We start from the raw sequence: 25,589 nt of genomic DNA on the forward strand, positions 1-25,589 counted from the left end.
TCAGCTCCAGCTCCGTGTCGTCTCCACACGTGTTCTGGTCACATCACTAGTGAGCTGTGATCATAGTGTGAGTCCTGAACACCTCACATTAACAACAAACCACCTGAATAAAACAGACTCACATTGAACCAATCGTGTGTTTGTCTCTGTACGATTTGACCAATGGGACGCGTCAGCGTTTGACTCGAGGCTGTGAAGAGCTGCACACGTCGCTGTGACGCAGCTCTTGGTCACAGACTCTGCAGAACGCTGGGTTTGGTTGGGTCTGGTTCTGGTCCAGACGCTGCAGCCGTCACTGCAGCGGAGACGCGGCGGCAGCTCAGAGTCTGGACGTTTCCCTGTGTGACGGGTCCAGATGAACCCAGTGAACGTGGGACGAGTCCACGAGGACGGAACATTTACAGCAACAGGCAGCAAACGATCAACGACCACAAGCTGAGCACAGCTTCCTCAGTGTTTCTGGTCCAGGATCAGATCGGCCTCACGTCACAGCGGCTCGTTTTCACCAGCACCGGTTCCTGAAGGAGCGGGTCCAGTTCAGCTTCATCCTGGTGTCTCTGAGCTCCTACAGACCTGAAGACAGACACTCAGGGTCACATGAGGTGACGGCAGCTGCCGTCTCAGTCCTGACAGTTGTTGTGGTCGCTGCAATAGTTTCTGCTGGTACGCTGACTTTGAGCACAGGATATGTTGATTTGTGGCTCTACTGTAGATTAAACCAAGAGGCTTCATCATGTGAGCCTCAGACACGAAGTCAAACCTTCACACCATCGAGGAGAGAGAAAAACACTTATTCACATCAAATTTACTGCAAAGTCGACTTTATTTGGCAAAATGCAAAATCTGACAGCAGGTAATGAAATGATTCAAAGGTCCACACGTCTGTTCTGACCCAAATCTACTCACAACCAGGAGCAGAATTTAAGTACGACCTGAACCCGACTCCTGCTCAGTAACACTCAGCTCCACGTCACCACGATCAAAGATCACAGAATGTAGAACATGTTGAAAAATGATGGAACTCATAATTACACATTTGGTAAAAATCATAGAAATCATCAAACAAATAAGTCAATTAATAAAACAACATAAAAACATTACACTATTAAAGTAAAATCTTATCACTAATTAAAAAGTCATGTGACTATTAAATCATTATGGTTCTTTTTTTTTTGCCTGCGTTGAAATTTATCATGTTCTTCAACTCTAAACTAAAAATGTAAAAGTCTCCACAGAACGTTGGTGAGGTTTTTGTTTTGGAGCTGCTCAGAGCAGGTGAGGCTCGGTCCTGAGGATCCTCAGCACAGAGAGTCCACAGCAGTAAACCAGACTCTTGACTATCAGCACCGTGGAGCACACGCACAGCAGCTTGACCCGCTGCTGGACAGACGTGAGAAGAGAAGGAACCACTGAAACACAAGAGGCGTCGTTGATTCCTGCGTCTAAGACGACAACAAAGCAATGAAACAGCCGTTACCTTGCTCTGTCTGGGCCTTCACCATCCCCCCTTCATGCCGCACGTAGCAGCGGTAGTTATACGTGTGAACAACATCTGGATCAATTGTCTTTATGGCAGCGGTTCGTCCCGGCGCCGTCAGCTCCAGCTGCTCTTCATTCAGTGGAGGCTCCTCCTCAAGAAAACCCTCCCTTCGTCTTTTCCAGAAGATCTGGACTCGAGGAGGAAACATGTGCGAGGCCACGCACAGCAGGGAGCCGCTCGCCTCCAGGCCTCTGGACGCTGCTGGGTACACGCTCACCACGGGCTTCAGCACCGGCTCGTCTGGACCGGCAGAACCCAGCAGAGACACACGGAGCAGCATTTAGACAACGAGCCGTGGAACTCTACAGCTTCAGCCTTTGTCTCATGCACATCACTAAATACTGTGGCTTCCCCCGAGTCGTCTCCTCCTGTTTCTGGGTTTCAGACATCAGAACCATCACATGAAACCTTTAAGCCTGTTTAAAGGTGGTTTTCTGTGGTCACAAACACGGATCTGAACCTTTATTTAACCTGACAGTCACTTAATAAATCTACAGATGAAACACAAGCAAACGAGCTGAAAACGCAGCATCCTTCATTTATGTGACGTTAAACACTTCATGTTATTTGGGATCGTTTCTATAATGATACAAATAAAATGTTCAACCTTTTTTGACGTATTCAATTCTATTGACGACACTAATGTTGAAGAGAAACGCGTGAATGTGCTCAGTCAAAGTCATTTCATCATTTACTGATCAACAATGTGATTTATCGTGTGAAGCAGCAGATGATGAGAATCAGAACCAGAGACTGTTGGACTCTGACACACGCTTTCAGCTGCTGCACAAAGAAACAAAGTCTGAGCAGCACAAAGTCAAGTTCAACACCATTCAACTGGTGAAAGAAAAGTTCAGTCTCACCTGTAACGACTAGTTCAGTTCCAGAACCAAAGATCCAGTAGTACCATCCTCCCACAGTGACAGAGAGTGAAACAAAAACCCGTCTCTGCTCAACGTGTGTCTGAGGTGAACGACTCCAAACCATCAACCTGGTTGATGTTTATCTCCATGTTTGTCTCTGATCGTCTCATTAACTGCAGACTGAAGGTTTTACTGATGATTCCTCATTCATTCATGCTCTCCTCAGGATGAACCAAACATTTCAGCTGCTTGTTGTGTAGCTGTGGTTTCTACATGTTACAGACAAACAGTGTTGGTTTGGATCCAACACTTTTCTGCTCTGCTGTGTGCTGAACCAAGGCAGAAAACACACACATAGATTAACAAAGCAGTTTAATAAATGAACTAATCATAAACAAAAAGTAGTACATAAAAGTACACTATTTGTATACTTGTTTTAAACTAAAAAGGAAAAAGTATCTTTTAAGTTCACTTTTATGCACATATATTCTAAGATATATACGAAACTGAAGTATATTTAAGTGATCAAGTATACTTTCTATTTACAAGTATAAAAAAAGAGTTGAATTATACTCTAAGTAAATAAGTATACTTAAGACTTATACTCACAAATATACAGAACAGTCCAAATATGTTACTGTGGGTGAATGAGTTATGAGTAGTAATGTATGAGTCACTAATACTATCATGGAAGATGCATAGTGTACTACGTGCACAGTGTGCAGATGTTTAGAAAGAAATAGAAAATTCTTGATTAAACCCAATGAACCATCTTTTAAGACTTTTCACACTGTTGTATCTTTTAGTGTCTCGTATTTTCACTGTGATATAGAGCTCCATCAATTAAAAAGTGTATGTAAGACCAGAGGCAGTTACTGCACTAAGACGTCCGCACAGCTTGGATGTCGTAGACCTATGTAGTATATTTATGTATCGTATTATATATGATTATATATACATGTAATCAACTATCTGGTTCTGGTCATGTTAAGGTGCAGTGACTGTTCCTCAACCCTTGTAGTTTGGCAGGGTCATTGTCTGGGAAGCGCCTGGGATAGACTCCAGGAAACAGACATTTACAATTACTTTTAGCAGTAAAGTTGATCATTACTTATGGGAGAAATACAGAGAGTAGATGGGTTCATGTGTGTCCTCAGTTACTGGGGTTAAAGAGTTAGCTTAAACTGGGTTCGCAGAGTCTGATGTTGCCTAATGATGTTTGGCCGAGCTCCTAAGGAACATTCAAAATGTCACGCCGACCTGGGAAAGGAGCTGGGAGGTTGATGGTGGTCCAGAAGGATCCGGGAACTGAACAGATAACACGGCCCAGCGCCAGGACTTTTCTGAGTAGCCACGTAGGCTCTTTCTCCCACGGAGTAAACATCTACACGTCCTTATCTAGACATGAGGAAGTGTTTAGGTAGTGGTTAAAAGCAGGCCTTCTCAAGCCGGGGGGGGGCGGAGCCCCACGGACCGATGGACGACTTGCTGTCTGGGACGTTGGGGTTCTCAGGCTGATGCTCCTGCAGGAGACCAGGCCACTTCTTGTCATGTTTCAAGCCATGTCTTGTTGTCACGCCATGTCTTGTTGTCACGCCACATCCTGTTTTATTTTGTAAACTTCCTGTTTCAGTCAGTCGTTTCACTAACCGGTTCTCAGTATCCACACCTGTCCGTAATTAGCAATCACTCATCAGTATATAACCTCCAGCTCTCACAGACTCAAGCTGCCAGATTGTCGAGTTTCATTAGTGTCCCGTGTTTCTTGAGAGTTCCGAGTTTCTTGTGTCTCCTGAGTTTCGTGAGTTTCCTGAGCGTCTTGAAGTTTCCCGTGTTTCGTGTTCCTCGTGTTTTGTTCCTGTTTTGCCTTGCACCGTTTCCTGCCTGACCCTGGACTGACTATCTGACCGCGAGTTTGCCTTATCCCTGCCTGTACTTTTGCCGTGACCCTTTGTGTATGACCTGGACCGTCTGACCTTGCCTTGGAAAATAAACCTCTGTTTGATCATAATCCTGCCTCCGTGCTGTGCATGTGGGTCCGCCGCCTGCCCGAGCCCTGACAGAACAATCTGGCCAAACTTGGACCCAGCCAGCACTCAGCCTCCGGTCAGGTCAGTGACTGTTTTTTCTTGTTTTTTTTTTACGGCGAATATTATTCAGCCGAGGGAGTATGGAGTTTACCTGCGCCGAGTTACCTACCGACCTCCAAGTCTATTTTAAGATCCTCGCGGAGGATTACCGACGGGCGATTAACTCGGAGAATCAGCGCAGCGCCGTGGAGGTGGCGATATTGACGCTGGAGGACGATGACAGCGTGTTAGAGCGTCCCAGCGTTCGTCACCTCTATGAGCGACTGTGCGCGAGGTTCGATGAGCTAAGCGACGCGCTCCGCACCACACCAGCGCCGGTCGCACCGCCGATGGTTTCGGTTTCCTCCTCCCAGCCCCGTCGCACCGTCGTGTCTGCACCAACCTGCCCAGCTCCATGTTTGTTCCGCTGGGAGGATTTCCTGCACTCATGCGGTCCCCCGTCTCCAGCCCAGCCGCGCGCTGTTCAGTCTCCAGCCCAGCCGCGCGCTGTTCAGTCTCCAGCTCAGTCGTGTTTTGCCCAGTCTCCAGCTCAGTCGTGTGTTGCCCAGTCCCCAGTTCAGCCGTGTTTTGCCCAGTCCCCAGGTCAGCAATGCCCCGCTCAGGCTCCAGTCGCCGTTCAGCCTCGCCACGCTCATGCTCTAGTGCAGCCCTGTTACGCTCAGGTTCCAGCCCCAGTCCAGTCGAGCCTAGTCCAGTCGAGCCTAGTCCAGTCGAGCCTAGTCCAGTCGAGCCCAGTCCGGGCTCTAGCCCCGCTCCAGGTTTCAGTCCAGTCGAGCCCAGTCCAGTCGAGCCCAGTCCAGTCGAGCCCAGTCCAGTCGAGCCCAGTCCCAGTCCAGCCGAGCCCAGTCCAGATCCCAGTTCAGTTGAGTCACGTCCAGGCCCCCGTTCAGTCCGGTCACGCTCAGGTCCAGCCGAGTCTAGCCCATGTTCCAGTCCAGTCAAGTCACGCTCAGTCCTTGTCCCAGTCAGAGGGCACCGTCCGTCTGACAACTGTTAGTTCCACCCAATCAGGCCCGACGTCTCCTCCGTCGAGCTCGGCAGCTGTAAGCAGTCATGCCGGCTCCGGAGGGGACGTCGTCCCAGTTCCTGTCGGCCATGTTGCGGCCGTTCCTGTTCCTGTCGGCCATGTTGCGGCCGTTCCTGTTCCTGTCGGCCATGTTGCGGCCGTTCCTGTTCCTGTCGGCCATGTTGCGGCCGTTCCTGTTCCTGTCGGCCATGTTGCGGCCGTTCCTGTTCCTGTCGGCCATGTTGCGGCCGTTCCTGTTCCTGTCGGCCATGTTGCGGCCGTTCCTGTTCCTGTCGGCCATGTTGCGGCCGTTCCTGTTCCTGTCGGCCATGTTGCGGCCGTTCCCGTCCCTGTCGGCCATGTTGAGGGCGTTCCCGTCCCTGTCGGCCATGTTGAGGGCGTTCCCGTCCCTGTCGGCCATGTTGAGGGCGTTCCCGTCCCTGTCGGCCAAGTTGAGGGCGTTCCCGTCCCTGTCGGCCAAGTTGAGGGCGTTCCCGTCCCTGTCGGCCAAGTTGAGGGCGTTCCAGTCCCCGTTCCTGTCGGCCCTGTAGCGGTCGTTCCAGTCCCCGTTCCTGTCGACCCGAGAGAGGTCGTTCCAGTCCCTGTCACCCTCGGAGCCGCAGCGCCCGCCAGCCTCCAGGAGGAGGCAGCGCCTGCTGCAGCGCCTCCAGGGGGAGGCAGCGCCGGCTGCAGCTCCTGCGCGCCTCCAGGAGGAGGCAGCGCCTGCTGCAGCTCCTGCGCGCCTCCAGGAGGAGGCAGCGCCTGCTGCAGCTCCTGCGCGCCCCCAGGAGGAGGCCGCGCCTGCCGCAGCCCCTGCGCGCCCCCAGGAGGGGGCCGCGCCTGCCGCAGCCCCTGCGCGCCTCCAGGAGGGGGTCGCGCCCGCCGCAGTCCCGGCGGACCTCCAGGGGGGGGTCGCGCCCGCCGCAGTCCCGGCGGACCTCCAGGGGGGGGTCGCGCCCGTCGCAGTCCCAGCGGACCTCCAGGGGGGGGTCGCGCCCGTCGCAGTCCCGGCGGACCTCCAGGAGGGGGTCGCGCCCGCCGCAGTCCTGGCGGACCTCCAGGAGGGGGTCGCGCCCGTCGCAGTTCCCGCTGCACCTGCATCGGTTCCTGGCGGCTCGGCTCCGGCCGCACCTGCATCGGTTCCTGGCGGCTCGGCTCCGGCCGCACCTGCATCGGTTCCTGGCGGCTCGGCTCCGGCCGCACCTGCATCGGTTCCTGGCGGCTCGGCTCCGGCCGCACCTGCATCGGTTCCTGGCGGCCCGGCTCCGGCCGCACCTGCATCGGTTCCTGGCGGCCCGGCTCCGGCCGCACCTGCACCTGTCTCTCGTGGTCCTGTCGCGGTGGTCCAAGGAGGACGCCGCTGGTTCCTGTCTCTCGTCGCGGTGGTCCAAGGAGGACGCAGCTGGTTCCGGCCTCGTCCTTGGCTCGGCTGCCGGACTGGTGGCCTCGCCCTCGGCGCCTCCTGCTGCGTGGATGGCGCTGCCTCCTGCGGCGACCTCCACCTCGACTCCTCAGCCCCTCGGATCAGCGTCCGCCTGGAGGACGTTGCCATTCGGGGTGGCCCCCGGGGACATCGGCCCAGCTCAAGGACCCTAAGAGTGCCACCCTGGCTCAGCGGCTGCTGAGCAGGATCTCGCCACGCCGTCACCCTCCGTGAGGGAATCCCTGGACTTCGTGTTTTTCCCGTTCATGGACTTTGGTTTTGCCGTGTGGACTCGTGTTTTGGCCCTCCCCCGGTCCTCCCTCCACCCACCCTGCTCGTGTGCCTTGAGGGGTGGGGATTCGGTCCCTCCGCCTGGGACCACCCTCCGCCCGCCCTGGTTCGGGGGGGGGGCTTCCGTGGGCGCCATGGAAGGCGCCATAGGGGGGGGGTACTGTCATGTTTCACGCCATGTCTTGTTGTCACGCCATGTCTTGTTGTCACGCCACATCCTGTTTTATTTTGTAAACTTCCTGTTTCAGTCAGTCGTTTCACTAACCGGTTCTCAGTATCCACACCTGTCCGTAATTAGCAATCACTCATCAGTATATAACCTCCAGCTCTCACAGACTCAAGCTGCCAGATTGTCGAGTTTCATTAGTGTCCCGTGTTTCTTGAGAGTTCCGAGTCTCCTGAGTTTCGTGAGTTTCCTGAGCGTCTTGAAGTTTCCCGTGTTTCGTGTTCCTCGTGTTTTGTTCCTGTTTTGCCTTGCACCGTTTCCTGCCTGACCCTGGACTGACTATCTGACCGCGAGTTTGCCTTATCCCTGCCTGTACTTTTGCCGTGACCACTTGTGTATGACCTGGACCGTCTGACCTTGCCTTGGAAAATAAACCTCTGTTTGATCATAATCCTGCCTCCGTGCTGTGCATGTGGGTCCGCCGCCTGCCCGAGCCCTGACACTTCTCACCACTGCTCTGTTTTTTCTTCCTTGCTGATAATATGTCACCACTTGTCACCTATTTGAGATGTATCTGTTTGAACTTTAATGTAGTGGTGGTTTGAGTTTGTCCATTTCAATCTGGCAGCTGTAAATTTACTACACCTACACACACTTCTGACGATGACCGAAAACCTTGAAGTTAGAATAAAATTCCTCTATAAATAACTGAACTCTTGAAGTTGATAGCGCTCTTGGCATTTTCTGGCTATTTGTGTTGGGGCACACTTTGTTCCATGAAAATACTTTAATAGAATACAATAGAGTGCCCATATTAGATGCAAATACAAACGTAGATTTAGCCCCCAGTGTTTCACACTTTATGTGTGTAATCAAGTGTACAAAGACTCAAACAATTAGTTCACTGAGAGTAAAGTAAAAAATGTACCTTAATATGTAAAGGTTTGCTTAAAGTGTACTAATAATACATGAGTTATCAAAAGTATACTACAATAAACTACATGTACATAGCCTGTATGTAGTACACTAATAGTTTAGTTGTTTGCGTTGCGTACTGTAGCTTAAATGATGCAACTTGATCTCCAAGTATAGTGACATTATTATCTCCCCTCTGCCCCAGAGTGTGGAAGAACAGCAGGAGGAGGTCCATCACATTCTGCTGCACAGATGCACACAGTCAGTGATGTTCAGTAAACGCCAGAGTTCAATTCTGTAAGAGTAATGAGGACCTATGTCTTGTAACTCTAAATCTTCTGTATTTTAAGTTACCGGTTACGGAGTTGTATAAACTTAATCTTATCAAGAAAATAAAAAAAAATAACAAGTAAATGTTTTACTTGGACCGCCAGATTGAAAAGACAGATCTAGAAATTGAAATTCTCAAACAAAAGCTGGAGGTGAGTGCATAGTTAAAGGTGAATTGTATGAATTATTGGAAGAATCATAAAATCTAACAACTGCCTTTGTATTTGTAGGAAATGAAGAAAACCAAATAAATTATGATTTGCATTTATTCAGTTTCTTTTATTGGTGGTGGTGATGGCTGATTGAGACATTACAGCATATCACATCTGACTGTCCATCCACTCTGCAGATCACTGTGATGGAAGGAGTCTCCTCAGGTCTTTGTATTTGTAGGGCAGGCTGTTGCTCCTGTGGAAAATTTTGTGTTTGTCTTGAGATGCTGTGCCTCTGACTGAGGGTTGTTCCTGGGGGGTCATCAAGCATTTGGTTAAAGTTAAAGAAGGTAAAGGGGTTTTTTACTGCACTCATGTATATCAAAGAATAGTCACCAGCTGATGTGGGGGTTTGTAACAGGGTATAAATACAGGTCTTGTGTCCTCAGGCCTTCAGTGGATACTTTGTACATAGTGAGATGTGCCTTACGTCTTAGAGGTATTATGATTGTGATCCACTCCGTGTCGACATGAGAGTAAACTTTGAGATGGTTCATCACACTGACATTGTCCTGTAGATTTCTTATAAACAAAGATTTCCACAACACTCCCCTCTAATAATTGCAATAATGTGAAGAACAACACATGCCACATTAATGTCACAGGCCTCTCAGGTGTTTCCCTGAGGTGACGTAGACACTGCAGATGTGCTTTCAACAGGCCTATGGTCATTTCCACCCGGGCTCTTGTTCTGCAGGGCCACATTAAAGCGCTGCTGGGGTTCTGCTTCAGGTTCTGGGTGAGGGGTCAGTAGTGTGGGCTGCCATTAACCCCTATCTCCAGCAGAAAGCCGTCAATCTCTCCTAGAAGAAAGTTCACATTACTTTAGTGCTGCATAGAAGTGTTCCTGTGAGTGTGAGTGCATGCATTGAAATAAGTGTATAGGACATACATGTACTTACCACAGTGCAGCCTGTTACTTAGGGTTGAATCACGATATATTCATGAGTCACGACCAGAGTCAGACTTTGCCTCCACGTTTGTGTTAATATGTGCAGCATCACATATGATCTTGGTGATGTAAACAATGTAATGTCAGTTACAGTGACCATTAGAAAGAGTAGTCAGTGCACCTGCACATTTATCAATCTATTTCAGATCACAGCAAGATGTTATTAACTGCTCATCATTTTTCAGATTAGCCTCAATGAAACAAATTAAATACCACATAACTGCAATCCTGTGAAACTCCTCTTTAATGGCTTTAAGGAGTTTGTGTCAAGGAAAGCGCTTAAGATCGAACTATTCTAACACAGAGGCTTCACTAATGTGCTCAGCATCTGCAATGTTATAAAGAAAACTACCGTTTGCAAAAAAAAGTGACACAACACAAAGAATCTGCTCGGATGTAAAAGCACGACCACGATGGGTGACGTGTCTGATGAATGGGTGGATAAGTGTCACGATATTGGTTTTTGTTTTGTTTTATTTTGAAGGACTTTTCTGTTTCACCTTAGTTGTCAGGTTTTGGTTCCAATTTCCTGTTTTATTTTTAGTACGTCCGTTTCTGGTCACGTTGTGTTAGTTCCCGGTCCTAGTTACGCACCTGCCTCATATCAGTCATTACTCACCTGTGTATATATTTCCAGCAGTCACATCAGTCGTTGCCAGATCGTCGTATGTCATCCATCCCGTTTCTGTGTCTAGCCTACCTTGTGTTGATCCTGTTTCGTGTCCCTGACCACCGATTATACGTTATGGAGAAAAACGGTACCGCTCAAATAAATATGCACGGCGATATGACAGAAAATTAACTCGTGGCGTTAAAATCCTCTCGCGGCGTAAATTCAACGTCGTGTGAATTAATACAGCGTCCTCATCTACAGGATCCTCTAGAAACGGACATTTTGGTCTCTGCGCGAAGGAAACAGGTGAAATCTATGAATGAACTGAACGATTAAATGAGGTATTTAAACACTGTTCACTTTAAAAAGGGGCGGAGACCGAAGGAAACTCTGGGTTTCCCGAATAAAACCTGCTCGTGACCAGGTTTGGTTCAGAGTCAGTTGCCATAGTAACTGACTCTGAGTTTCGATTACCTCGCTTCTTGAAACGGGCTTAAACTTACCCCGCTTTACGGGTTTAAGTAACCCCGCTTTCTGAAACCGAAAACTCAGAGTTTTCCTCATTTCGGGGTTAAAAACTCAGAGTTTCCACAAAACCTCCTTCTTGAAACGGGCCCCAGTCCTCACCACACTCTGCCAGATTGTTAGTTCATGTTTGCGTGTCTCTCTCCAGCATTCAGCTGTGAGTCCGTTTGTGCGTCTGTTTCTTGTTTTGACCGTGTCCTGCTCCCACTCGGTGCCTTTTGACTCTGCCTTGTGTATTGAACCCAGTCTGGATCTCCACTGCCTTTGCTCACTCCCTGTCTGTTGTCATTATCACTGTTGACCACGAGCCTGATTAAACCTTCACAAGCCTGAGTTTATGCAAGCTGCGTGTGGGTCCTTCACCTTGTTGATGTGTGACAGGAAGTACATTATTTTATGCAAGCATTTTATGCTGCAGCTCTGTCCTGGGCTGCACTGTGTCCATGGAGGAGGTGGAGGACAGAAGGATGCTGGTGAACTAGCATCCATCATGGAGAACACCTCCACCCCTGCACCACACGGAGGCTCTGAGCAGCTCCTTCAGCACCACACTGTTACAGCCACAGGCAGGAAGGAGCTGCTGCAGGTCACTGCTCCCACAGACATCACACAACACAGCACTGCAGTGACACAATGTGTTGTTGTGCAGTGTCTCAGGTCTCCACCATTCATATCGTTTGCCACTGTCAATATGTAAATACGCCTGATGCCTCGTTCTTTTGCACAAATATCACTGTTTGTTTTTCCTCTGTTTTGTCCTGTAAATTCTCAATTGCTGCTAAAACCCCCAGAATTTCCCTATTGTGGTATTAATAAAGTCTGTTTCCTACATTAGACATGTCACCTCTCTGTTCCCTCAGTAGCTCTGGACCAAAGCCTCTCATCCCTCTCTCCCACGGTCCAGTTTGTTATTTTCTATTTAATGTCTCTTTATTTTATTTGTCATTAGTTTTATAGGAGTGTCTTAGTTTCTTCTTTAGGTTTTGTTCAGTTACATTTCGAATGTCTGATTAAATGACACCATTTTCATTTAAATCTTGGTTCTCTGGTTCTGACTCGGTCCAAATGAACTGAACAAACAGACTATAGAATGAACAGAACGTGAAGAGTCGAACTGAAGCTTGAATCTGTGTGAAGCTGTGCTGAGGTTTCACTGTCTCCTCCTGTCTGACGTCTGTTCAGCTGCTGCTTTTTGTTCAGGCTTCATGAATCATGTCTCACTGTGGAACCAGACTTCCTACAGAAGCAGTAGTAGGAGGCAGCGTGATCCACTTTAACCTGTTTGATCTGTAACTCACAGCCGTTTTGTATGTTTGCAGCTGAGAAATCATCTTTCTGAGGATGATTGTAACGTTTATCTATGTTTCCAGTATCCTTACTAATACCAAGAATTACTCTGAACGTTCCTGCTGGTTTCTTCTGGTACCAGTAGACCCAGTTGTAATCACACTGACGAGTTCCTCGACAGCTGAAGGAGACGCTTCCTCCCGGCCTCCTGGTCAACGTTAAGTCCTCCTGACGCAGCTGTGCTGCCATGGCAACCAGTGCTGCAGAGAAACAGCAGACAGATGAAGGTCAGTGTGACGGCTCCAGGTGGAGTTTGCTGGAAACACTCACCTGAACACAGGCAGCACAGAGCAGCAGCTGGGAGGAAAAGCATTTTGTGCAGCGCTGTTTCCTCTGGTGAACCTGAGGAGAAGTGGCGTCTGATGCAGCTGAGGACCAACCAGGACGAGGCCACGTGGTCTCTGACGCACGGCTGCCGTCACTCATGCCGTCATGATCAACATAGAGATGGTTGCAATATATTTATATATTTAATATTTGTATTGTAGTACTTGATAATTTCTTTGTTGTACTGATGCTGTATCTATTAGTCCATTTATGAACTATTTGTTTTAGTTCTGGTTCAGTGGAACCAGTGACTCAGCTGAAATATGACCTGTATAAAACTAAACCACTGCTGCTCTCTGCTGTCTATCGTTACACACTGTACTGACCCACCAACGTCCGTCCTCTGAGATACTTTGAGGAAGTGACAGCAGCCGTGTTGGTAGCTTGTTGGAGCATAGAGCATTGACTTGGGAAGTGAAAGTAAACCACTTTGCACTAGTGTGGTGGAAATTTTCCATAAAGAAGTAGATGAGAGAGAGTTGTCCTTTTGTGCGATTTATTGAAATAATAAAGAAAATAAAAATAATGGGGAAAGCAAATAAAAAGCATGGATGTTGATCGTGCACATCAACAAACCAAAAACCAGCTGGGGAGATCAGTGCACACACCACGAAGGTGTGATGCAAAGAGCCCACGATCCTCAAGTTGCTTCTGCCTTTTAGCTTCTCTGTCCGACTAGGGTGGAATGTCTTTCTAACCCAATCAAATTACATGCACCATCTCCTCCCTGTCGCAGTGTGTGTGAAGATTTTTACTTTCTCACACCTGCATCGCTGACGTCCAACTATCTGTGAGAAAGGAGCACCAAGTCTCAACAGACAGAGACACAACTCCCCGACCTTGGGTTTAGAGCTAGAGTTGAGAGTCTATCAGGCAGAGACAACCATTGAACAATCTAGGTGAAATGTCAAATGCATACAGTAAGACAAAACATAAGATATTAATTGCAGAACATAAGTCATAAATCATATAATAACTGCATAGAAGAACGGAAGACACATAGAAATAAGGAAGAGACAATTTTTCCCATAACACTCCCCCCTTTTGATTACACATTAATCAACCACTAAAAGAATAAAAATTGTCAACATCACATTCTGTAATCCATGCAAATGAAACAATAAGGGTATTAACTCATCAAGATTCAAAATACACCTCCATATAAAATGCAAGTAACTTAGGGACAAAAGGTTGGGAGCTGTTTTGGTGGGTAGTTATACAAGAATAACCTCTGTATCGGCATGTGAAGAAAATGAGCCCATACCATCGTCAAAGTCATTAAGTGAATTAGAGTTGGGGTTTTTGAACATAGTGCATTGTGTCATTTGATACGAGAGTGTTGCTGAGGTCGCACGCATGATGAGACCTTTAACCAGTGGGATAACGCAAAAACCAAACAAGAGAATCACAGCCATCTCAATGATAAAGGAAACAGCTGCGGACATGAGAACAGATTTCCATTTTCCAGACATTTCGTCTAGCCAATTCCAAGAGGAAGAATCTATACCAGAGTTAGCTGAGATTCTGAAGGCCGTGGAGCGCCTTCGCCACAATACCATTAGAATCAGTGTTATTCAGGATGTAAGTACAACATGCGTTTCCAAACATAACACAAAGGCCTCTTGTCTCTGCTAACAACATGTCTACGGCCATTCGATTGTAATGTAATAAAGACAATTAATGTATGATAGCCATAGGTTTCCGATGGGGTTCTGTATCATATAATCTTAAGATAGATTTCATGCTTTCTAATCTTTAATTGTACATTTGCGTCTAGAGCGAATAGGAGATTCAGGGATTTAACCAGAATGATGATGCATATTGCCGCTTGTGTTGTCTTTCATCTGTAGATGAAGGATAAAAATTTTTGTAGCAGTGAATAAGTGATTGTGAGCAAATTAAACACCAAGTCAACTTCAGGATATTTAAACTCAGTGTTGTTGTTGTTGTGAATTTTCTCATTCAAAAGTAGTGTGTAAAGTTACATAGAAACATCATATGATAAAGGCAATAATATATGTAACATAAAATGAAGTTTAACAAAGCATGGTTACAATTGATGTCTGTAACAATCTGGTTCTTCCTGTTGAACAGTAGTGTTAGATTGTTTCCAACCTGTGTGTTGATGTATTGCCAGTTCGTTGGGGTTCTTCAGGTTGTGATCAGCTGATCACAGACACACTTGGGATTCGTTATCACCGCCAGGTTTCCTCCCAATGTCGTCTGAGTCACTGTCACTCCTGTGATGTGAAGAGTCTACACGTCGTCCAGCGTCGGCAACTCAAGGCTGCTCGTGTGTGTGTTTTCTCAGGAGCGTGTGTGTAGATGTATGGTCTGATAGTGCAGCTTCAGGCGGCGCTTGGCTCACACCTTTAGCTGAACGGTCAACGCAGCCTCGCCTCAGTGCGTGTGTGAGCACAGCGAGGGTCGTCCTTCTTAATTCTTTTCTTTAGTGGTGGTTTTCTCTGTGGGATGTAGATGGAGGGTCGTCTGTCGGATCCGGGACCTTCCTGGATGGAGTGGATCCAAGTCACTCTCTCTGCGATCTTTACAGCCGTGTGGGTCGTCAGAAGGACCTGGAAGGGGCCTCGCCACCGTTTGGAGTCCCAGCGCTTCCTCCTGAACTCCTTAACGATCGCCCAGTGCCCTGGTTGGATGGTGTAATGGTTCTGTCGACTGCTTTCACCTGTTGGGAAATCTGAATTATGGGGAAAAGGTGTTTGGGCGGCACGGCTGCCGTCAGGCCCAAACCAGACTCCATGGCTACAGGTGGAACCATGCGTCAGCCAGAGTCTGCGTTCCTGTGAGGTAGAAAATGTTTAAAGCACAGGGAGATGAGGAAGGAAAGGATAGAGAGAGTTAGAGAGGGAACAAGGATCAGGAGAGGGAGGGGTTGTTGGGCAGCGACCTTCGCAGCAGCGTCTGCAGCTGCATGTCGGCACAAACAAAATCGTCACTGATGATGTGAGTCGGACGGTTACAAACAGCATTAGCTGTAGGTACTGTAGCAGGACAGCGTCCAGCAAAGCAGAACCTAATCATGATGTGAGATAGGTTTGCAATCAGACTTCAAAAGCTTCCTATGCTTCCACAGAGCGTCTGTGGAGTCTGTAGATGGTAACAGACTCTCCTTCTGCTAGTTTACTAGCTTCAGTCAATACGATCAACTCTGCAGCCTGAGCAGAGTAGTGTCTTAGCAAAGCACTAGACTTCAAGACGACCTCTTGATAGTAACGTTCAGCATGTTGAGCAAGGTGGTGTCGCATCTAAGCCATCAGGCTGTAGAAAGATGTGATCTATTCCAAAAGAATCAAAGTATGAGGACAAAAGAACAGAAGTCGTACAACCTGATTTCTCATCCACTGTTTGAGTGAAAGGTCGCGTAGGGTCAGATCAGGAAGACCCAAAGTAGGAGTCGACTGAAGAGCAAGCATGAGGTCGGTGAACGTTGTTCAGCCTCAGACGTCCACGTGAGACAAGAAGTGGACGATGAAGACGTCTGCATCAGAACCCTGAGTGGGGCCTCAAAGACAGTAAAATTAGGAATGAAGTTCCTACAATAAGAACAAAAACCTAGAAAAGACATCAGCTGTTTATACGTGCAGGGTTTAGGCAGGTTTCAAATTGCTTTAACTCTGTTGGGTGAGATGGATTTGCCATCAGCTGTAATTACAATGACCCAGAAAATAACCTTAGTCTGAACAAACTGTAATTTAGACAGGCTCTCTTTGTGGCCTGTAGCATCCAATGATTCAGTAGCTTAGTGGTGTCTGCAGTAACGCCATCTATGGCTTCTTTCAGAGGGTGTTGTTGTTTACATGGTCTGTGGTCAGATTTAGGTGTGATGACCACTGGTTCACATCCTCTGATCAAACCTACATCATGTCTGTGTGTGAGCCACAGGGAAGCAGGGCTTCCTGTAAGGCTGAGTGTTGGGTCAGAGTGTCCTCTGAAAAATAAAAATAAAAACAAAAGCATGTAGTGTGTCATTAGAATGTGGAGGTACCCAGTTCACTGTTTGCTGCACATGACGGGCAGAATAAAAAAGAAAGGTTTTCTAAAAGTATGTAAAGTAGGTGAATACGTCACATGGGGTCAGAAGTCGTTCACCAGTCTCCACCCCGTTGACATCTGTTCACGAAAGGACCCACGTCCTGTCATCTGTCTCCATCATGTTTTCACAGAGGGACGTGTGGAGCTGTAGAATAAACATCAAAATCTTTTTGTTCGTTAGTAAAAGAAATCACAAGCGCAGACCTGTGTTCTTCCCAAAAGAGGGAAGTTGAGGTTAGTTTGTCAGTGTGTGTGTGTGAAATCATAAACAAGCTGTGATGCAGCCTGTGTGAGGGCCTCAGTTACAGCCCCCCCTCAGCAGCCAATGATAAGAGCACAGCTGAGCTGAAGTTAACACCAACAAAAGAGGGATTATTTAGAATGTCTGTAGATGTAACCTGGAGTGGAGTAGTCTGGAGTGGAAATCAATCAAATACCTAAACTACACATGAGATCTCTTCTTAAGAATTTAACTGGGCATAAGTTTGAAAGCAACAATGAATGTTAAGGTGTCTTGCTGTCAGATGTTGCACATGACAGTGAAAGAATAAGTTTTTCTTTAATAATCTGGTACGTACAGTAATTATTATTATTTCTCTCTAATAGTCATCTTCCCTTTAATAGTCATTGATAGTCTGTTTCAGTCAGTTTCAGTCTTCCTATAGTCTGTTTTGTTTTTCTACAGTCTGGTTTTGTTTTGTTTTCCTACAGTCTGGCCAGACAAACCTATATTGTGCACAAATCGTTTTAGAAACATGGAGGATTTTATTACTGAAATTGTTGCAAATTGAAATAGTTTAAACCCATCAGACTGTAAAGTCATGCAGCAGTTTTCATTTAGCTGTTTGTCATCATTTTAAAATCACTCTGTGGGATTCTTTTTGAGCAAAAAGCAATTCTTCATTGCGAGCAGATAAGCATGAACATGAATTTGAGCGTGTATCAGCTGTAAGCGTGTTTCTTCATTGCGTGTATGAATGTGTGTGTATGTTTGCGGTACCGTCTTGTACGTCACGTGAAAAGGAACCATCACCTTCCTCCTTCCCCAACCATCAGTCTGATGTGAGCGCCAGTGGGTGAAGCCTTTCAATGGGACAGTTGTTCCTCGATGACAGACCTTTCCTGGATCCTCAGATGCAGCTCTATTGGGCCGATCACGTCTGAAGCCTCTCCTGTTGTTTCAACCAGTGTCTGTGTCAGAGCACGTCTTCTCTGCTGTTGCTCTGTCCTTGTTTTCCTTTGCTGATTGTCATAAGCAGGTGTCTGTGTCAGACACACACGCTTGTAGTAGCTGGTTCATCTGATGAGCCCAGAACGTGATGGCTGCAGACGTTGTGGGAGTCTGTGAGGCGTCCATGCTGTGGTCTGTGTCCTCCAGCTGCTGTGGTGTCAGAGCTTCCACCCTGTTCTGGTTGTTGGTCGGCGCTTCTTCTCCTTCGGTTCTTCTGCTGATGGTGGGAAAGGAGTCCAGATCCGGATTTACCCTCATCGCGCTCAGTTCTGCATTAGAATAGAGAGCAGAAACAATGGGAGCATTTGCTCTTGACATGATATGTGTGTGTGGCAGAGTGCAAACAATTCTTCCCCAGAGTTGTTATCTCCTTTTTTTTTTTTTTCTGTTACTCTCATCTCTCTTTTGTTTCTTTTAGGGCTTTAGTTTTGATAGTTTTGCTTTTTCAGATCTTTTCTTTTGTATCTAATTTTTCTTTTAAGGTGCGTATGTCCTTTTACACTAAGCGATTCTCCTTTTGAACCCATAACCAGTTTCCCACTCATGGAAACATGAAATGCACTAATAACCATATTTACTTTAATTACGTTTAGTTTTGTACGGTTGCTGTCTGGTGGTGAAGACTCAAATTGCCCCGAACCCGTCTTTCAGAGTCCGGCGGTTTCCTGCCTTAGATTTTTTTGTGTGTTCCGGCCGGAACCTTCCCAAAATGCCTTTTTATCGGACGTCTCCGTAAAAAGGGAACCAACCTGATCTGGCGACAGAGCCTTTCCCGAAGTATTTCCTCAACGTTAGGCCCCTCTAGGCCCGGGTCCCTCGTATCTTGAAAATACTTCACTCTGCGAACGCGCTCCCTCTTTCAGAAGCCGTCTTTTATACTCAGTCCCCCACGTGTGGACCACGCACAGATCAAAAAAACATGTCTGTATCCTCAGTACAGACGGAAGCTCGGTTCCACGAGCCAACCCTTAGCAACCGACGTCTCACCACCCAGAGCAGACTTTCACCTAATTAAGAACATGTATTATTGGAATTTTTTTTTTCTGGATCTAATTAATTTTTCCTTTTTCAAATTTAGTGTTTCAACCAAATAGAAGATTTCTTTTCTTTTTCTTTTTTTTTTTTCAACCAATTGAAATGTTTCAGATAAATTAAAAATAAAAGTTCCAATCTTTTTGTTTTTTCCCGAATCAAAAGGAATCTCTCTCACCGAGCCGAGCCAAATTAGGATTTGAGTTTGAATCTGAGTTCGTGGATCTCGTCAGAGGCGATCCAGACGGGTGAGCAGTCCTCCCAGCTCTGAATGTCTGTAGAGGTTTGGAGGCTGAGCGACCCTAGTCCTCAGGACTATCGTCCCTGGTCACACCGTCCAGACGACCTGCAGCGGGATCCTGTTCGTAGACGCCAATTTCTGTGGTGGAAATTTTCCATAAAGAAGTAGATGAGAGAGAGTTGTCCTTTTGTGCGATTTATTGAAATAATAAAGAAAATAAAAATAATGGGGAAAGCAAATAAAAAGCATGGATGTTGATCGTGCACATCAACAAACCAAAAACCAGCTGGGGAGATCAGTGCACACACCACGAAGGTGTGATGCAAAGAGCCCACGATCCTCAAGTTGCTTCTGCCTTTTAGCTTCTCTGTCCGACTAGGGTGGAATGTCTTTCCAACCCAATCAAATTACATGCACCATCTCCTCCCTGTCGCAGTGTGTGTGAAGATTTTTACTTTCTCACACCTGCATCGCTGACGTCCAACTATCTGTGAGAAAGGAGCACCAAGTCTCAACAGACAGAGACACAACTCCCCGACCTTGGGTTTAGAGCTAGAGTTGAGAGTCTATCAGGCAGAGACAACCATTGAACAATGTAGGTGAAATGTCAAATGCATACAGTAAGACAAAACATAAGATATTAATTGCAGAACATAAGTCATAAATCATATAATAACTGCATAGAAGAACGGAAGACACATAGAAATAAGGAAGAGACAATTTTTCCCATAACAACTAGCTCCCCCGCTTATTATTATCCATCCATCCATCCATCCATTTTCTTGTCCGCTCACTCCCTAGTGCGGGGTCACGGGGTGCTGGAGCCTATCCCAGCTGGCTATGGGCGAGAGGCAGGGTACACCCTGGACAGGTCGCCAGTCCATCGCATTATTATTATTATTATTATTATTATTATTATTATTATTATTATTATTATTATTATTATTATTATTATTATTATTATTATTATTATTATTATTATTATTTACTATTATCTCAGAATTGTTTTTATTCGCCAGATTTGCACAAGACAAACAAGGAATTGCATCCCGTCTGTCTTTTCATACGCTCATACTGAACAGAAATTATTTACATATCAATTTCACACAGTTATATACACATATACATTATTACATTTTTTGCATAAAGGAAATAAAGAATAGAATAGAATAAGTTAAAATTGCATCACATTTTTTACTGAGTCCTCTCTATGTGATGGAGTTCAGCTCAGACACAGCCTAGGAAAAGAAGCTGACTCTGTGTCTGCTGGTTCTGCTGGTTTTGCTGGTTCTGGTGTCTATGGCTCTGTGACGCCTGCCAGAGGAAATTAGTTCAAACTCTTTATGTATGGGGTGTGATGCTGACTGCCCGTTCTCTGAGTCTGGTCCGGTACAGGTGTTCAATAGAAGGAAGCTCAGTCCCAATGATCTTCTCTGCTGACCGGACCACCCGCTGCAGTCTGTGTCTGTCCTGCCTGGTGGCTGAACCAACCCACACAGTGATGGAGGTGGAGGACAGACTGGATGATGGCAGTATAGAAGTAGAGCAGCTCCTGGGGCAGGTTGAGCTCCCTGAGCTGAGAAGGTACAAGGCAGTTCTTCCTGAAGTCCACTGTCATCCCACATCTGAGGGAAACAGAAGAGCGACAGTGACCCAGTTTTATTCTCATCATCCAGACAGATTCATGGAGAAGTGTCAGGTTCTGAGCAGGAGTCTGACTGCACGTAGCTACTGGGAGGTGGAGCTGAGAGGGACAGAGGTGTATGTGGCGGTGTCCTACAGGAACATCAGCACAACAGGCAGCTACAGCAAACGTGCCTTTGGAGGAAACCCCACATCGTGGGCTTTAAGATGCAGCAGCAGCAGTTCTACGTACTGGTACAACAACGTCAGACGTCCTCTCCGCTCCCGTGTCCTCCACAGTAGGAGTCTACCTGGACCGCACAGCAGGGGGTCTGTGCTTCTACAGCGTCTCTGGGACCATGACTCTGCTCCACAGAGTCCACACCTCGTTCACTCAGCCTCTGTCTGAAAATGACTGAAAGAGTAAAACTCATTGATTAATAGTAAAAATCGTTTGATCCGAGTGAAACTAAACAACAAACTACAGTTGAATAACTAAAAGCATCACGCCACATGAACAACTGACCTGTTTAACTCCATTTATGTTGGGTTGTTGTATTTTCATCCCGTTGGTCACATTATTTCAGGTCAATCTAGCCACAGGGGTTTTAAGACAGTGACGTCTGTGTCGGTGCCACCTGATAAATAGAGAGGGTTGCGTCAGGAAGGGCATCGGACGTAAAACATGCCAAGAACAAACATGAAGAAGAAGAAGAAGGGTTCATGGACAGAGAGAGGAAGAAAGACAGGAGCAGAGATCTGAGAACAGGGACTCTTAACGTTGACACAATGACAGGCAGACATGATGGAGAGAAGGAAGCTGGATGCACTGTGTGCAGGAGACGAGGTGGAACAGCAGCAAAGGACAGGAGGAGGATTCACACTGTTCTACCAAGGTGTCGATAGGAAGAGAACGGGGTGGAAGTGATCCTGGAGGGGAGTTTGTGAACAATGTTCTACAGGTGAAAAGAGTCTCACACAGAGTGATGAGCTCAAAGCTAGAAATGGAAGAGGTGATGGTGAATGTAGTCAGTGGGTCTGTTCCACATGTAGCTGTGAGTCAGAAGAGAAGGAGCGATTCTGGAGTGGGTTTGATGAGGTCATAGAGAGAATCCCCAGAGGAGAGAGGGTGGTGGTTGGAGCAGACTTTTAATGAGCAGGTTGGTGTAAAGGAAAGGAACCTAGAAGCTCAGATGGTGGTGGACTTTGCTAAGAGGATGGAAATGACTGTAGTCAACACTTACTTCTAGAAGAGAGAGGAACACAGACACATACAAAGGTGGAGGTAGGAGCAGGTGGACTACATCCTATAGACGAGGTCATTTGAGGGAGGTCAGTGACTGCACAGTGGTGGTGGGAGAGAGCGTAGCCAGACAGCAGCATGGTGGTGATTAAGATGACTCTGATGGAATAGGAAGAAGAAGAGAGGAAAGACAGAAAAGAAGACCAAGTGGTGGAAGCTAAAGAATGAAGAAACCTGACTTGTACAGAGTAGCCAGACAGAGACTGAGATGGAAAGGATGTGCAGCAGATAAGGCTGATTAAAGACAGTGATGAAAGGTGCTACGAACCCAGGAGAGAGTGCAGAGAAGACGGAAGGAGGATCCTCTGATGAATGAGGAGAGTGACAGGGAAAGAAGGGAGGAAGATGTGGATGTTGTGGAGCAGGAAATAACAGAGATCAGAAAGAATGAGGTGAGGAAGACTCTGAAAAGGATGAAGGCTGTTGGTCCTGATGACCTGTGGTGTAGAAGTGTCTAGAAGAGACAGCAGTGGAGTTTCTAACTAGTTCAACAGGATCCTAGAGAGCGAGAAGATGCCTGAGGAGAAGGAGAAGCGTTCTGGTGCCGATCTTTAAGAAAAGGGCGACACTCAGAACTACAGCAGCTACAGAGGAATAAAGCTGATGAGTCACACAATGAAGCCATGGAAAAGAGCAGTGGAAGCCAGGCTCAGGAAGAAGGTGGAGGTTTGTGAGCAGCAGTGTGGTTTCCTGCCTCATAAGAGCTCCACTGATGTCATGTCTGCTCTGAGAATGTTGGTGGAAAAGTACAGAGATGATCAGAAGGAGCTGCATTGTGTCTGTGGATGTAGAGAAGGTGAGGACAGGGTGGAGCTGTGGTTCTGGATGAGGCTGTGGGGGTGACAGAGAAGTCAGAGTGGTCCAGGACGTGTATGAGAGGAGTGTGACGGTGGTGAGATGAGCTGTAGGTCAGACAGAGGAGTTCAAGGTGGAGGTGAGTGCAGGCGGGTTGGAGCGGGTGGAGGAAAGTGTCAGGAGTGTTGTGTTTCAGAGTGTCAGTGAGACTCAAAGGACAGGTGTAAAGACAGAGGTGAGAGCTGTGCTCTGTGGGTTAGAGACGGTAGCGGTGAGGAAGAGGTGGAGCAGCAGAGATGAAGATGCTGAGCTTCTCCTTAGTGACGAGGTTGGACAGAGCCAGGAACCAGCTCATCAGAGGACGGTTCACGGTTTGGACGTGTGCAGAGGAGGGAGAGTGAACATACTGGTAGAAGGATGTTGGAGATGGAGCTGCCAGGAAATAGGACGACATGAGAACATGTGTAGAAGATGCCAATATAGAGGTAGATGGAGAAGGATGTTGAGAAGAGTTGGAAGTGTAGAAGTAGATCTGTGTGAAGCTGTGCTGAGGTTTCACTGTCTCCTCCTGTCTGACGTCTGTTCAGCTGCTGCTTTTTGTTCAGGCTTCATGAATCATGTCTCACTGTGGGAAACAACCAAACAGGAGCAGTAGTAGGAGGCAGCGTGATCCACTTTAACCTGTTTGATCTGTAACTCACAGCCGTTTTGTATGTTTGCAGCTGAGAAATCATCTTTCTGAGGATGATTGTAACCTTTATATATGTTTCCATTATTCTTATCAATGTAGAGAATCACTCTGAACGTTCCTGCTTGTTTCTTCTGGTACCAGAAGACCCAGTCTCTATCACACTGGTCAGTGTCTCGACAGCTGAAGGAGACGCTTCCTCCCAGCCTCCTGGTCAACGTTAAGTCCTCCTGACGCAGCTGTGCTGCCATGGCAACCAGTGCTGCAGAGAAACAGCAGACAGATGAAGGTCAGTGTGACGGCTCCAGGTGGAGTTTGCTGGAAACACTCACCTGAACACAGGCAGCACAGAGCAGCAGCTGGGAGGAAAAGCATTTTGTGCAGCGCTGTTTCCTCTGGTGAACCTGAGGAGAAGTGGCGTCTGATGCAGCTGAGGACCAACCAGGACGAGGCCACGTGGTCTCTGACGCACGGCTGCCGTCACTCACAGCTCCATGTCATCATATGAACTTGGTTCTATTAAATCATCAGTATTATTGAACATGTAAAAAGCTTGGTTTTACTTTATTATCACACAAACAACTCAGCTTTTTTAAAACTGTTTTACATTTTAATGATGATCAACATAAGCTTGGTTGCAATTTATACTTAGTATTATTATTTTTTACCTATTGTATAAGTTATTGTAGTACTTGATAATTTGCTGTACTGATGCTGTATCTACTTATGCTATTAGTCCATTTATGAACTACTTGTTTTAGTTCTGGTTCAGTGGAACCAGTGACTCAGCTGAAATATCTGCTGTATAAAACTAAACCACTGCTGCTCCCTGCTGTCTATAGTTACACACTGCACTGACCCACTACTGCTACTACTGGACCAGCGACCCATCACTGTCAGCGCCGAGTGGACCCACACACTCCTCCAGAACCAACATCCGTCCTCTCAGATACTTTGAGGACGTGACAGCAGCCGTGTCAAAGCTCAGAGAGCGACTGCAGGAGGTTCTGAGGACGACGTGGACAGACGTCTCAGTGGCAGTGACTGAGGTGGAACCAGAACCAGAACCACAGACCAGAGCTGAGTTCCTAAAACACGCCTGTGAAATCACTCTGGATCCAAACACAGCAAATGAGTGTTCGCTGTTATCTGAGGGAAACAGAAGAGCGACAGTGACTCAGTTTTATTCTCATCATCCAGACAGATTCATGCAGAAGTGTCAGGTTCTGAGCAGGAGTCTGACTGCACGTAGCTACTGGGAGGTGGAGCTGAGAGGGACAGAGGTGTATGTGGCGGTGTCCTACAGGAACATCAGCACAACAGGCAGCTACAGCAAACGTGCCTTTGGAGGAAACCCCACATCGTGGGCTTTAAGATGCAGCAGCAGCAGTTCTACGTACTGGTACAACAACGTCAGACGTCCTCTCCGCTCCCGTGTCCTCCACAGTAGGAGTCTACCTGGACCGCACAGCAGGGGGCCTGTGCTTCTACAGCGTCTCTGGGACCATGACTCTGCTCCACAGAGTCCACACCTCGTTCACTCAGCCTCTCTACGCTGGACTCTGGCTCATCTACTGTGCACAGTCTGCTCAGATCTGTGAGCTCAGGTAGTCATTTTATGTCCAGCAGGTTAAATTCTATGTTTAACTAAATCCCAGAGTTATTTGTATGTTTTTTTTTGTTTTTAGGAGCCACAAAAACAAATGTATGCTTTTTATTAGTGATTGATGTTCACATTTTTAGATACAACATGACTACAAGCAAAAACAGTGACGAATGAATGAGTAAGACTCATTGAATAATAGTAAAAATCGTTTAATCCGAGTCAAACTAAGTAACAAACTACAGTTGAATAACTAAAAGCACCACGCCACATAAACAGCTGACCTGTTTGACTCCATTTATTTCCGGTTGTATTTTAATCCCGTTGGACACATTTTTGCAGTTGCTGATCTTCACACTGACCACCAGGGGGCGCACGGACCGCTGCGTCACACGAGTTTATCCACAGACTCCAAATCCC

At 47.0% G+C, this 25,589-nt stretch overlaps 2 long non-coding RNA genes across 2 annotated transcripts; both read right to left on the bottom strand.

Moving 5' to 3' along the window:
• Window positions 1-8,876: 8,876 nt before the first annotated feature.
• LOC129603266 (uncharacterized) lies at window positions 8,877-12,130 on the bottom strand. The gene is made up of 2 exons (XR_008693016.1): window positions 10,408-12,130; window positions 8,877-9,847 (listed from the first exon to the last, which is right to left on the bottom strand). It is a non-coding gene; the product is annotated as an uncharacterized LOC129603266 (long non-coding RNA).
• A 949-nt stretch (window positions 12,131-13,079) lies between these two features.
• Window positions 13,080-25,566, bottom strand: LOC114844220 (uncharacterized). Its single transcript, XR_003783692.3, has 7 exons — window positions 25,454-25,566; window positions 23,899-24,082; window positions 22,521-23,828; window positions 21,307-21,418; window positions 21,034-21,195; window positions 19,095-20,782; window positions 13,080-18,153 (listed from the first exon to the last, which is right to left on the bottom strand). It is a non-coding gene; the product is annotated as an uncharacterized LOC114844220 (long non-coding RNA).
• Between the last annotated feature and the right edge of the window lie 23 nt (window positions 25,567-25,589).

Source organism: Betta splendens, chromosome 17, assembly GCF_900634795.4.
Source record: "Betta splendens chromosome 17, fBetSpl5.4, whole genome shotgun sequence".
In the NCBI taxonomy this organism is placed as follows: Eukaryota; Metazoa; Chordata; class Actinopteri; order Anabantiformes; family Osphronemidae; genus Betta; species Betta splendens.